A 15192-nucleotide genomic window follows, 5' to 3' on the forward strand; every position below is an offset into this window, starting at 1 on the left:
ATGCAATTTTTAATGCCTGCTAAAAGGAGGCTCCCATTGGTTTTAATGGGCCTCTGGGTGCTTTGCAGGATTATCCTTAACATTTTTGACGCTATTCCTACAAAGCGGTGAACTAGCATCAAAACCTTTGCTGCTAGTTCACTAACTACTACCATGGTGTGCCGTTCATAAAATATGACACACACATGGTGGCGTTAGGGTGGCACTAAGGGGTGCAAGTAAAGTGGCGCTGCACTACGTGCAGCGCCACTTTTTATAAATCTGCCCCTGAGTGTCACCTTGAAAATGTTGCTTGACTGTACATTGCTGTTCATGGCAGAATCTTGTACAAAACTGGCATTTGTGGGATAGGACATTTGGGCATAGCGATTCAAGACCATGCACTGTAGCACCTGCTGCTGTATGCAACTGAACGTCATCGGTAACAGGCTCCTTCGTCATTGTGTGAGGGCACATGGGCCCAAATTTATACTGTTCTGTGTGCCGCATTTGCGTCATTTTTTTATGCAAAAGCAGTGCAAACTTACAAATTACAATTATATTTTGTATGTTTGCACAGCTTTTGCATCAAAAAGTGACACAAATGCGGCACCAAAAAAAGTATAAATTTGGACCAGGGTGGGCACTAGAACTACGTCCTGTAGCCCAAGCCTGCTGTGCATTGTCAAAGGTTATCTGCAGTAGGCGTTTTATGTGTAATAACGAGGCATAGGTCAAATGCAAATACTGTAACTAAAGGCTGTGTGATGCAGGCATGTAGCTAGGGTTCAACATCAGTATGTGGTCGAGTTCAGACCAGATGCTGCAACCAAAGCCTACTACACAAGCTGTGGGTAGTAGGCTGTAGATATAGTCACTTCAGGGCAAGGAGGTAGACCCTTAAACACAGTGCATTGAACACTGTATCTATGGAAACCCTGCAAATAAAACCAGGTATGTAGTGCCAAAGACAGCACCATCCGGGGCCATGTTAAAAAGGCTGCAGGCATGGTCACCAGTCTCAAACTGCAACCAGAGTATGATGTGCTTGGCCAAAGCCCATATACAGTATGCGTTGGTGGTACTGGAACTCAGTGCAGGGTGTGATGAATTGATTATTTTAACATTTACTTGCACTCCGTATGCACTGTTGTATCGCAATTTGTTAATGCATGCATAACCATTTCCTTTTTTTTCCCAATCGCGCAGAGTATGTTAAAGGTAGATTCACCTTGGGACGATGAGTGTTGCTTCTCTATGTCTTTCGTACTAAAATGAAAAGCTGCCAGTATACTCATGTACAGTTCTGTATTCAAGACATGCCATCTTTCATATTTGTTACTCTACTTCTGGGAGAGCTTGTCTCTTTCCATGTTGCCCATGCTTTTTCCTACTATATATAGCCCATTTCTGTCTCGTACTTTCTGTCCATCCCTCACCAAGATATTTCCAGTGTTCCAAACGCAGGGCTGGACAGCTTACAAAGTTCTCAACAGAACAACTCATCACATTTCCCTTTCTATTAGAGACCTTTTCTCCCTCTTAGTAGAGCTCCATGTTGTTGGAATCAACAGTTGAATCTGACCCCAACTTCCACCTTGACTCTGGCAAAAAATTGTCTTCCTTAATGTCCACTACAACATGCTATTTATTGACCACGATCTTTGTTGAGGCTATTCTAGTGATGCATTTTCATGTTTTTTTACTAGAGTCATGTGGAGACAGGATGGCGCAGTGAGTTAAACGCTTTAGGTGGAGCTATGTATGTTCGATTTAATCTCCATAGTTCAATAGATTGAGAATCACTGAACTGGGCAATAATAATACAATTATTTACAGGTTTTATAAATAGCAGAATTTTGGGATGGAGTGCAGGTAGTTATGTATGGATGAAAGACTCTTGCATTGGATTGGCATGTTTGTCCTTATCATTGTTTACTGATATCTGTCAATTGTATTCATGGGTGATCACCTGGGTGCTTGCTTATTCTTCTTAGCTGGTCAAGGTGTGAGGATTACCTAGGCTGGTCGTTCTTCCTGCAACTGTATTCTTGAACAGTCTACGGGCTGTCAGCTAGCAAGTGCAGTCTTGACAGAATCAAGTTTTTCGACAATTTTCAGTCAGCTGGCACAGATTATTTCATGCATAGTATGCAGGGTTTTGCTGTACTGGCATGGGGCCTGACTTGTGGTGTGAAAATGCCCAAGACATGCCAGTATGTTGGCTGCCTTATGCAGGAACACCTGCACACGTAACAACTTTAACTCCAGTCTGTTCTTCTTTTTTGAGTATTTGGTGATGCACATAAAAATCTGAGATGTTCACCTGCCGTGTGCCAGATGGCAATCAATCATCGATGGAACGAATAAGGACATAACCCTCTTTCTCTTGTGCCCCTTCTTTCCTTCTGAAAACACCACTAGCCGGAGCTTGTCATCAATGCCTGATTACATGAGATTGCTGGAGGTATTGCTTTATTTATCACCGGGTTTAAAATAAATTGGTCAGTGTCTTTCCCTTTACTGTCTCTGGAAAAGGTTGGTTACACAGCACATGCCCTCTGCACCCCCAGTGCCTCAGACAGCAGATGAGTTGTAACATTCCATTTCTGTAGGTGTAAAGTGTGCCACATTCGTTCTCGATGGCAAATGCTGGGCTAGAGTTCACACAAAAAGTCACTCAGGCAGCCTTCCTTTTTTTACGATTTTGCTAAAATGCAGATTCTTTTCTCCTGTTTCCAAAATATTGCCTTTGGGTTGCACTATTTGCAAACAGAAAGGTGTTGGGTACAGAAATCTATCTAGAGGATAAATGGGTGCTAGGAGTTAAAGTATCATTCGTCATCAATTGATGCATTCCTCCAAATAAATACATGAGCTGCAGGTATACTCTTGGGCTATTCATTAATCAGGAAATGCCCTGTCACGTACTTCTCTATTTCTGGGGGAGCTTATCTCTCATCAAGCTATGCCTTCTAGCTTCATTTGGTATGTAATTTCGTGGTTTGTGGCGACAGTTATAGTTATCTCAGGGCACGAGTTACAGTTACTTGAGTTAACTATAGCCATAACTGCTGAATGTCTATGGTTGTGTGTGTGTAAAATGTGAACCTAGCTAAAATATACCTGTAAACTTTTTTTTTTTTGTGAATATACATACACACACAAACACACACACACACACACACATACACACACATAGGGGGTCATTCTGACCCTGGCGGTCATGGACCGCCAGGGCCAACGACCGCGGGAGCACCGCCAACAGGCTAGCGGTGCTCCCATGGCATTCTGACCTCAGCGGTACAGCCGCGGTCAGATACGGGAAACCGGCTGTGTGCAAGCAGCAAGCAGCGCCGCCATGGGGATTCCGACCCCCTTACCGCCAGCCTTGTTCTGGCGGTTTTGACCGCCAGAACCTGGTTGGCGGTAACGGGTGTCGTGGGGCCCCTGGGGGCCCCTTCAGTGCCCATGCCCCACCAAGATTTTCAGTGTCTGCCACGCAGACACTGAAAATCGCGACGGGTGCAACTGCACCCGTCGCACCCCTTCCACTCCGCCGGCTCCATTCGGAGCCGGCATCCTCATGGAAGGGGGTTTCCCGCTGGGCTGGCGGGCGGCCTTCTGGCGGTCGCCCGCCAGCCCAGCGGGAAACTCAGAATTACCGCAGCGGTCTTTTGACCGCGCAGCGGTATTCTGCCGGCGGGACTTTGGCGGGCGGCCTCCGCCGCCCGCCAAAGTCAGAATGACCCCCATAATCTCTTATGTGGCATATGTACTTACTAGTAGTAGGAAGGGATACCTTTAATCACCATATTAAAAGTGACAGTTATCCCGCCCACCCCCCCCCCCGGAAGTGACGTCATTTCCAGTGGCTGGGACTTCCGGTGTCCCTGAAAGCCCTCCCCGGAAGTGACGTGGGTGCATGGGGGTGTCACGTGGTTCGTGTCCGCATGGTGTTGCCAAGTAGAGCCCACCTTTTTTTATTTTTATTTTTTGTTTCTCAATTTTTTTATTGATTTTTTTAAATTATTTTGTTTATTTTTTTTTCAACACTTGGTGTGCTTTTATGAAGGGTTCTGACCTAGAAGATGAATTGTGGTGTGCTTAAAGGCAAATCTGTCTCTCTTGTACACAGGCCCGTCAAGAGTCTGGGGAATCCCATGTGGAAATGGAGACCGTGCAGCATGGTGAGTTACAGGCCATAGGTCATTCTAAACTACGTTGTCAGGATTGTTATTTTTTTTATTTTACTTCTAATGGGCACCCATGTGTTTGCATAGGTTATGATGCCGAACTCAGGTGTGCGATTGCCTCTCTCCAACAAATCCTTCATGTTGAAGATGGGTCAAGCACCTTGTCACAGGATAACGTTTCTGCAGGTATATATTAGGGTTCTTTTTGTAACCCCTCTGAAAACCTAACAGGCCCTACAATCAGACCTATATTTGGTCATCTTAGTGAGTTCGTATAGTCTATGTATTATATTGTAAGTGTAACATTTTTTTTTTATGTTTTTTATCCCGAGGGGTCCCTATGGAAGAAGCGATCCGGAATTTGGATGCAAAGCTTAAAAACCAGCCCCGCAAAAGGAAGGCCCCTGCGTCTAAGGATGGCCCACCTATTAAGAAGGGACCCTCAAGCCGAAAAACCCAAGGTGAGTTTTAGAAAATGTAGACTCTGGTGTATACAGTCCTTAGTGTTCTAAACGTCTTTCACACCCATAGGTATAGCAGCTATAACTAGCCCTAATATGTATTTTGCTATCTTTACATCCTAGAATCATCACACCAGAGCTCCGGAGACGCCGGCCCTCTGCCTAAGCAGCGGATGTCGTCTTTAAAGGTCGGCACTGGGACTGCTCAAAACCCCACAGCGTCATCGGTACTCGTGAACCACCCCGAACACCAAGACCCACCCTGCAACCTCTCTACAGCCACCGATCATGGTCCAGGTACAACTCTTAACAACACCACACCAACCGTCATAAAGGGAATGCCTAGTACAGCGAACACTTCTGCAACAACTATCCCGGGGATGGGGCATGGACAATCGGACATTATCGTTCTTACATCACCAAACGCCCAACTGTTTGTACTGTGTGAGGCCTCTGGAGGGTCCCCAAAACAGTGAAGCAGTCCTAAAATAAATCGGCTGTCCTTAAAGAGTCGTAGGAAGAAGCTCCAGACCCCTGAGTTACAATCTGGGCCTTTAGACCTGTCTTTTAAAAATTTTGTTAAGGTACAGCCGGGTCCACCTAGGTCCCAGAGCTCTAATACCGGACTGTCTGGCCTAGCCCTAGCCCCTCCAGGTTGTACAACTAACCCATCCCTGTTACATGACTCGTCATTGGAAAATGATCACCCTGTAGAGGATCCTTATTCCCACTGTATAGGACTTCTTAAGGCTCTAGCTGGTACTACCCAGGGTTCTGAAGCCCCGGCATCCACTTGTGATACTTCTAAGATGATCCCCTCAGGGTTACAATCAGTAGGGTCTCAATCAGCAGCACCCAGCCACAGCCCTGCCTCTACATCAGCAGCCATCCGTTATTACGATAAACATTTAACCTCCCATGTCTGATGTCCCCCGATACACCCCCAGGGGCATACGACCCCACCAGTCCTACACCAAGTGCTTGTGCGCAGTGGTCTTCACCATCCTCATCAATATACCCCAACAGCAGTATAGGGTGTAGCGGAACGCAAAATCAGAGTTTTGGAACACCCTCGAGCTATGATCAGGGTTCTCAAACTCCTGGATGTTCACACTGGAACCCTGTTTTTACGTCCCGCTCTGATCCATCAACAGTGAGTGGGGGTGATAACGCCAGCCACTGGCCTATAACTGGGGCGTCTCAGGGAGTTGGCAATCATACCTCAAATGTCACAAGTACTGGCCTTGAAACCAACCTTTCAAACCGTACTAGAGTTCTAGACAGCTACATTAAAGAAATACATCAGTCGTTCAGACAATTAAAATGCCAACTCCGTCTAAAAACTTTAAAATTGTGTAAGAACGACTGTAATACAGGGGCATCCAGAGCTAGCATAAAGGCTTTAAAACAGCTGATGGCTCAGTGTAGAAACACAATTGCCCAAACTTGCGCTTCAACAGTTGTAGCCATGGGTAACATACCATCATGACTAGGCGAGCGTACATACACGGGGAATGTTAGAGCTACATTTACCAGTACAATGGGCCGTAGGTCTAAATATGAAAAGAAGCCACAGCACCTGCTTAGTAGAGCTCTAAGAGTTTTACGAGCGCTCAAACGGCAGAGGTCATGTCAACCCCCAAAACCAACGCCCATAAGACCTCAAAATATAGAGTTAGGAGGTGCTGAGGGTCTTTACAGGCCTTATGGGGGTGATGGGCCGAGCAGTCTCAGCCTTAAACAGTCTGAGGGAGCCCCCTCCGAAGTAGGTGTAGTGTCAGTGTCACCATTTGTAAACAACCCAAATATTGTTCAGATCGGTGGGGTCAGTTACCAAAAACCAGATGGGCCCATAAGAAGCCAAAGTGGCTTGGTAGCTCTAGAAACCGCAAGCTTGTAATAAAAAAGTTAAAGAAAGCCAGACTCTGCGTTACCAGAAGGTTTAAAAACACACCTACATCTAACCATACCCCTGTGAGCTCTCCAACAACCTGTAATTCTCAAACTGAGGCTTCAGAACCAGTATTTATGGAAAGTGTGAGACGGTATAGTCGAGTTGTAGAGCGGTTTAATGCTACAGAACACTATGAGGAGTTTAGGTTTGTTAACCTAGATCGCCTACACTCCTCAGATCATGGCATTATAGCTATACATCAGGCTGTGCAAACGCTAATCGAACGATTGTTACACGATGTGGGTCCTAATGATTTCTTTCAGATGCGTTTTCAGGGACAGGGTCTCAATAGTCCCCTGTTCGCCAGACGGTCATCTCGGGATGTGTTTGACGCTGTAACGTTTTTAGAAAACCTATCTAAACTTTTACAGAGCAAGGCTGAATTACTGGCGTACGGGTCCTTTAGAATCATCGCCCTCGTTGTTAGGGGTCGCGAGGGTGGTGCTTCCAGACCCTTAAAGAGCGTTATGTACAGTAAAATCATTGGCAAGAAATCTCGGTGGTTGCTCGATTTTAATACCGGAGCTACCAACATGTGTCTGGCTGCAAGCATTGCAGGCTTATTGATGGACCGCTCTACCCCAGGCGCCGTCATTATGTCGATGGCTGTAGCAGCACATGAGGCGCTTCAGATACCGGCTGACAAAATGGTAGGTTTTGGGGACCTGGGACTTTTTGAGAATCACTTTGCCGTGACGATTAAAGTTCTATACCATGCCGGTTCTTGGAAGTACTTCACTACCAATGAAGGTGTGAAAAACAAGACCGTGTATGTGCTACATCATGAAAACCACTTTTACGGTGTCTTGAACCTGAAGGGTTTTCTAGGTGCCAAGTATGTGTGCGAGCATTGCGATCACATATACAACAATCGGACCAAACACCAGTGTGAATTACACTGTAAAATGTGTCAGAGGGACGGATGTGTCAATGACAATGCTCAGAAAGTGAACTGCACAAAGTGCAAGCTGTTTTGTCGGTCGCAAGACTGCTTAAACACGCACATCGGCCTAGCCCAATGTGTTCTTAAAGCCGACTGTGGGACTTGCGGTCGCTATAAACCTGTCGACCACAAATGTAAAGGTATGCAATGCCCTAGGTGTACAGAGGCTTTTATAGCCGGAACAACACACGAGTGTTACATGCTCAGAAGTCACCACCAGAAAAAAACAGAAGACTATATCGTATTTGATATAGAGTGTACGCAAGAGACGGGGGTGCACCAGCCAAACTATATTTACGCCCACCATCTAACAGGTGATGGGAGCTGGGAGTTTGAAGGACGGTCATGCGTGAATGATTTCCTCAACACGTTCATGCAACCGCGATACCAGGATTATACATTTCTGGCTCACAACTCCAAAGCATATGACTCATTCTTCATTATCCGTGACCTGATACATGAAAAGCTGCCCGTTAGTCTCATAACCCAAGGTTCCAAACTAATGCTGCTTAAGGTTGTGCCTTTTGACATTAGGTTCATAGACACCTTGAATTTTCTGCCCATGAAGTTGAGCAAACTGCCAAAAGCCTTTGGGTTTGAAGGCTGTAAAGGTTATTTCCCTCACTTTTTTAACACCTGGGCTAATCAGAATTACAGCGGGCCTATGCCTCTGCCCGACAGTTATGGTTGCGAGTACATGATGCCCTCTGAAAAAGAGAGTTTTCTACAGTGGTACGATGAAAACCGTGAAAAATGGTTTCATTTTCAAACTGAATTGAAAGCATACTGTCAGGCGGATGTTATGATATTGCGAAAAGCATGCAACCTTTTCAGAGATGTTGTGGTGGCGATGATGAAGCGGGTCCGGTTTATTAAAACCAAATCACGCAAGAGTAAAAAAAAAAAAATAACAGTATACCTGGACCCATTTCAAAACATTACTCTGGCTTCAATGTGCATGTCTATTTATAAACACATGTTTTTATTGTATGGAACTATCGCCTTAGTACCACCTGACCTCTATAACGGCAAGCAGAAACGTTACTCCACCCCCTCTATTCAGTGGCTCATGTACGTCTGTGCGAATGAGAGCATCTTCATTCAGCACGCTTTGCAGGGCGGTGAATACCGTCTGGGGCGCTACTATCTAGACGGGTATGCATTAATTAACGGTGTGCCAACTGCCTTTGAGTTCAACAGGTGTTTTTACCATGGATGCCCTCAGTGTTACAAACCCCATGAGTTTAATAGACTGCAGGGAACCACGTTTGAACATCTGCTCCGCCGGACTATGGCGAAGGTGCAGTATATTGAGAGTTGTGGATTTGTTCTGAGAACTCTCCGGGAACATGATTGGGTAACTGAGCTATTGAAAGATGGTGAACTGAGCACTTTTATTAAGAGCCAGCAGTTACCTTCACCGCTGGAACCCCGTGACGCCTTATTCGGTGGTCGTACAAACGCCATTCAATTGAACCGTGTAGCTGGCCCTAGTGAGAAAATACATTACTACGACTTCACAAGTCTGTATCCGTTTGTGAACAAGGTGAAGTTATACCCTGTGGTCCATCCTACAATCATATACAGGAACTTTAAACCTCTCAAAGAGTACTTTGGAATCATTAAGTGTCAGATTCACCCTCCGCGGAAACTTTACTTTCCGGTGCTCCCTTATAGAGTCGACGGTAAGCTAATGTTCCCCCTATGCCGAACCTGTGCTGAAAGTAAACAGCTCAGCGAATGCCGGCATAGTGATGAGCAGAGGCTGCTGGAAGGGACTTGGTGTACCATCGAGGTGCAGACGGCCCTAGAGAAAGGGTATCGCCTAGGTAAAATCCTGGAAGTCTGGCACTTTCCAAACACAACAACCCAGCTCTTTTCTGAGTACATCAACTTGTTTCTCAGAGACAAGCAGGAGGCCTTGGGGTATCCAGAATGGTGTGTCGATGAGCCCTCAAAGAAAAAGTATATTGCTGATTACAAAGCTCTCGAGGGTATTAAACTGAGACCTGCGTTCATTAAGGTTAACCCCGCCCGCCGTCAGCTAGCTAAGCTCTGTCTCAATTCCTTGTGGGGAAAGTTCGCACAGCGTACCAATTTGTCAAACACATCCATCATCACAGATCCGGATGAGCTTTTTAAGTATATATTCACACCGGTTTATGACATATCCAGTTGTGAATTTATTGACGACGAGACGGCCGTTCTATGCTGGAAATACACCAAAGAGTACCCCACAACGTGTAACAATATAAACATCTTTATAGCCTGCTTCACAACCGCTCACGCCAGACTTGAGCTTTACAGGTTGCTGGACAAGCTTCAGGAACGGTGTTTGTACCATGACACTGACTCGTTATCTTTGTGAGTAAAGAGGGTGATGAAGATCCTCCGCTGGGTGATTATCTAGGGGATTTGACCAGTGAGCTCGAAAAGGGTGAGTATATACAGGAATTTACCTCATCAGGCCCTAAGACGTACAGTTATAAGACCTCAAACAACAAGGTTTGCATGAAAGTCAAAGGTATCACTTTAAACGTCAACAATACGATTAAAATAAACTTTGACAGTCTGAAGGGTCTGGTGCACGAATACACCGCCTCGAGCAATCACAAAAATAGCAAAGCCATTGTTGTAAACCACCCGAGCATAGTCAGGTCCAAGAAAAAGTGGGAAATTATAACCCAACCTATGTATAAAACCTTGAGAGTAGTGTTTGACAAACGGGTCCTCACATCGGACTACAAAACACTGCCTTACGGTTACTAAAAGACATTAGAGGCTCGAACTCCACCCAGATATGGACACCAGACTACAACACCCATTCTCCTGCGTTTTAGCTGGTCCCTCCAATAGCGATAAAAGTTTTTTTATAAAGAAACTGCTAGAAAAAGCTCCCGGTGTTTTAGCTCAGACCCCTAACAACATCGTGTGGCTTTATTCCTGCTGGCAGGATCTTTACAAGGAGCTCACCCTAAAGTTCCCCCACAATCGGTTTATAGAAGGTATCCCTGGTAATCTCAACGACGATGACTTGCTACCAAAACAACTTGTAAACATGGTCGTGGTGGATGACCTCATGCGTGAAGGCGGGGACCACCCTGAGATTGAACGGGCTTTTACGCAATATTCACACCACCGTAATCTGAGCATATGCTATATAGTGCAGAACCTGTTTTACAAGGGCAAGAGCAGCCGGTCCATAACTCTCAACGCCTCATACCTGGTCTTATTTAAAAAACCCCGAGACAAATCAAATCATTAACATTTATAAAGCGCGCTACTCACCCGTGCGGGTCTCAAGGCACTAGGGGAAAAGGGGGGTTACTGCTGCTCGAATAGCCAGGTTTTTAGGAGTCTCCGGAAAGCGGGGTGGTCCTGGGTGGTCCTGAGGCTGGTGGGGAGGGAGTTCCAGGTCTTGGCCGCCAGGAAGGAAAAAGATCTCCCACCCGCCGTGGAGCGGCGGATGCGAGGGACGGCAGCGAGTGCAAGACCAGATGAACGGAGGAGGCGGGTGGGGACGTAGAAGCTGAGGCGTCGGTTGAGGTATTCCGGTCCCTTGTTGTGTAGGGCTTTGTGTGCGTGGGTGAGAAGTCGAAAGGTGATCCTTTTGCTGACTGGGAGCCAATGCAGGTGTCTCAGGTGTGCGGAGATGTGGCTGTTGCGGGGTACGTCGAGGATGAGGCGTGCCGATGCGTTTTGAATGCGTTGCAGGTGATTTTGAAGTTTGGCTGTGGTCCCGGCGTAGAGGGTGTTGCTGTAGTCCAGGCGGCCCGTGAGGAGGGCGTGGGTCACGGTTTTTCTAGTGTCGGCGGGGATCCAGCGGAAGATCTTGCGGAGCATGCCGAGAGTGAGGAAGCAGGCGGAGGACACGGCGTTGACTTGCTTGGTCATGGTGAGAAGAGGGTCCAAGATGAAGCCGAGGTTGCGGGCGTGGTCTGTGGGGGTCGGTGCGGTGCCGAGGGCCATGGGCCACCAGGAGTCGTCCCAGGCGGACGGGGTGTTGCCGAGGATGAGGACTTCCATTTTTTCAGAGTTCAGCTTTAGGTGGCTGAGCCTCATCCAATCTGCGACGTCCTTCATACCCTCTTGTAGGTTGGTCTTGGCGCTGGCGGGGTCCTTGGTGAGGGAGAGTATAAGTTGGGTGTCGTCGGCGTAGGAGGTGATGATGATGTCATGCTTGCGAACGATGTTGGCGAGGGGGCTCATGTAGACATTGAAGAGTGTCGGGCTGAGCGGTGAGCCTTGAGGTACGCCGCAGATGATCTCGTGGGTTCTGAGCGGAACGGAGGGAGGTAAACTCTTTGGGAACGGTTTGAGAGGAAGGAGGCGATCCAGTCCAGGGCCTGGCCTTGGATCCCGGTGGAGCAGAGGCGGGTGATTAGCGTGCGGTGACAGACGGTGTCGAAGGCAGCCGAGAGGTCGAGGAGAATGAAGGCGACTGTTTCACCGTTGTCCATCAGGTTTCTGATGTCGTCAGTGACTGAGATGAGGGCGGTTTCCGTGCTGTGGTTGGTTCGGAATCCGGTTTGTGAAGGGTCGAGCAGGTTGTTGTTTTCCAGGAAGGTGGTCAGCTGTTTGTTGACGGTCTTCTCTATTACCTTGGCTGGGAAAGGCAGAAGAGAGATGGGGCAGAAGTTTTTCAGGTCGCTCGGGTCAGCCGTAGGTTTCTTTAGTAGGGCGTTGACTTCGGCGTGTTTCCAGCATTCGGGGAAGGTAGCAGAAGAAAAAGAAGAGTTGATGACGGTCTGGAGGTGCGGGGCGATGATGTCGTCGGCTTTGTTAAAGATGAAGTGAGGGCAGGGGTCCGAAGGGGCGCCGGAGTGGATAGAGTTCATGATGGAATGGTTTCTTCAGTGTTGATGTGGGTCCAGTTGTTGAGGGTAATGGGTGCGGGTTCGGTGGTGTTATGTTGGGTCTGGTGTCCGAAGCTGTTGTGGAGGTCGCTGATCTTGCGATGGAAGAAAGTGGCAAGGGATTCGCACAAATCCTGTGAGGGCGTGACGGCGTTGGCGTTGGGGTTGGAGAACTCCTTGGCGATGCTGAAGAGTTCTCTTGTGTTGTGGCTGTTTTTGTCCAGTCTGTCGGTGAAAAAGTTCTTTTTAGCAGCGCGGATCAGGCGGTGGTGTTCGCGGGTAGCGTTCTTGAGGGCGGTCATGTTGTCAGCGATGTGGTCCTTGCGGCAGGCCTTCTCGAGGGCGCGACAAGTTTTCTTTGATTCTTTGAGGGTGTCAGGGAACCAGAGAGGTTTTTTGGTGTTGGTCTGTCGATGCGTGCGTTTGAGGGGAGCAAGGTTGTCTGCGCAGTTGGAGATCCAGTTTGTGAGGCTGAGGGCTGTGTCGTTGGGGTCGGTGGTGAGGGTGGGTTGGTTGGTGGCGAGTGCTGAGAAGAGTTGCTCTTCGGGTATCTTGTTCCACTGTCGACGAGGGATGGGTTGAGTGCGGAGGTGGCGGGTCTCGTGTCGGAATGTGAAGTGGACACAGCTGTGGTCGGTCCAGTGTAGAGTGGAGGTGTGGCTGAAGAAGACGTGTTTGCTGGCGGAGAAGATAGGGTCAAGCGTGTGTCCGGCGATGTGGGTGGCGGTGTTCACCAGTTGTTTGAGGCCGAGGTTGGCGAGGTTGTCGAGCAGGGTGGTGGTGTTGGGGTCATTGTTTTGTTCCGGTGAGGCGAGGGCGTGCGGGGAGATGAAGTCGGCTATGGCGTTGCTGAAGGGGGCGCGCGGTCCGGGAGGACGGTAGACGAGGGATCCTCTGAGATCTCAATTATAGCTAAACAAATGTACCCCGGAAACACCCAGTTTTTCATGGAGGCCTTTAACGATGCTACAGCAAAACCCCACGGTTACTTACTGGTGGATTTGAAACCCAACACTCTTGAAGACTACAGACTACGAGCCGGTATACTACCACCTGACTTCCCTGTCGCCTACACGCCTAAAACAATGCCCAAAACCTATAAAAAGAACAAGTAAAAAGATGTTTATAACATTTACACTCTTAACCTTGTAATATAAGGACCCCACAATGTCTGCGAGGTTGCGGCGTAATTTAGGCCTTCTAAAAATGTTGATCACAGCCAGCCCCTCGAAAAGAAAAGCAATCCTTTGCGCTGCCTCGGATGATTTAGTGGCCGCCATTTCAGAAATAGCCCTAAACACCCTAGAAGGTAATGTCCTGATATCAACGAGCCAGTTCCGTGTTCTGAAGAAGAAGCGCCACATTATTAAGAAGCTCAGCAATAAGAGGGCATCGCTCCTTTCCGAAATAAAACTGTTCAAACAGTCAGGAGGCTTTATAGGGTCGATGTTAGGTATAGCTATACCCGTAATCACAGGGCTACTTTCGAGATCCTGATGGAGCACGCCCACAAAATGTACCTCGTACCACGGCAACAGCTGGAACATCTGGGCCCTTCTAACACGGATGTCTGGGACATACGCAAAAATGAAACGCAGCGTCTCGATGCTGAAATCAAAGCCATTTTGAACCGAACTGATTTAAAACCCCACGACAAAGCAGGGCTTTACTCAGGAGCCCTTCAAAACCTTCTACAATACTACAAGCAGCTAACCTCTGAAAAAAAAAAAATGACGCTGTATACCCCAGATGCTGAACAGCAGCCAGGACCCTCTACGGCTTCTCAAGACATAGGACCCACACACACAACTGATGCCTTTGTCTTAGACCTTTTAAAAAATATCAGTCAGAAATATAGAGGGGCTGCTCAAATGTTGCTCAGTAAAATGACTACTACTAAAGATTTGACCACTTGGAACGACCGGGGTGAATTCGTTTGCAAAGGGCAGCCGGTTGCGGGTTCCCATATGTATGATCTGGTCCGGGGTCTCACACACGGTAAAACCCTATCGACACAAGACGCTCCTAGAGGTTGGGAGCAGTTCCTAAGTGCAGCTGCGGAACTCAACATACCCTCCACGATTATCGGAAATGCAGAGAATCGCCGTAAGCTTGAAAGTTTAAAAGATCCGCCCCCGCTGTTTTTACAAGGAGCCCCGCTATATCGACATCGCCTTTCTTTCCACAACTAACACCCGTTCTGAACAGTGCTGCTCTTCCTATGGAGCCTAAAAAGAGACTATTCAAAATGAACACCTGGCTACCGGTCTAATTTTGCACCCCTGTACAGTTTTTGTTTAAAGTTTTTGCGGTTCGAAAAATTGTGCTTCATTTTATATGTTTAACCTTGTAAATGTTTGTGTTGAAACATGTTTGTAATAAACACTTTTAAATTTTCATCAGTAGTCTGCCATCTTTTTGTTTATAAATGGTTTGAAAATGTGCGCAGTGTGAATAGAAAAAAAACAAATGCCTAGGATGAAAGCATGTTTAAGATGTTTTTTTTATTTTAGGCACTCATAAGTATAAATAACAGCTTTACAATACCTTACACTTTTGACAAAGACCATATTCTGCTTTAACAACGTGCAACATTGTCCTGGAGTTTTCATTCACATATTTCATAACAACACCGTCGTTGTTTACTAGATCATCTGAGTACAGATGAAAAAAAATTCAAAAAGTTATACCTTCAGACATTTTACTAATAAAGTATATACAATGTTCCCCACATGTGATGGCCATAGGATCCTGTACACGAAGTTTGTTATACACAACCGTGGGTGACGCTTTTTTTACATAT

Source organism: Pleurodeles waltl, chromosome 2_2 (assembly GCF_031143425.1).
Source record: "Pleurodeles waltl isolate 20211129_DDA chromosome 2_2, aPleWal1.hap1.20221129, whole genome shotgun sequence".
Taxonomy (NCBI): domain Eukaryota; kingdom Metazoa; phylum Chordata; class Amphibia; order Caudata; family Salamandridae; genus Pleurodeles; species Pleurodeles waltl.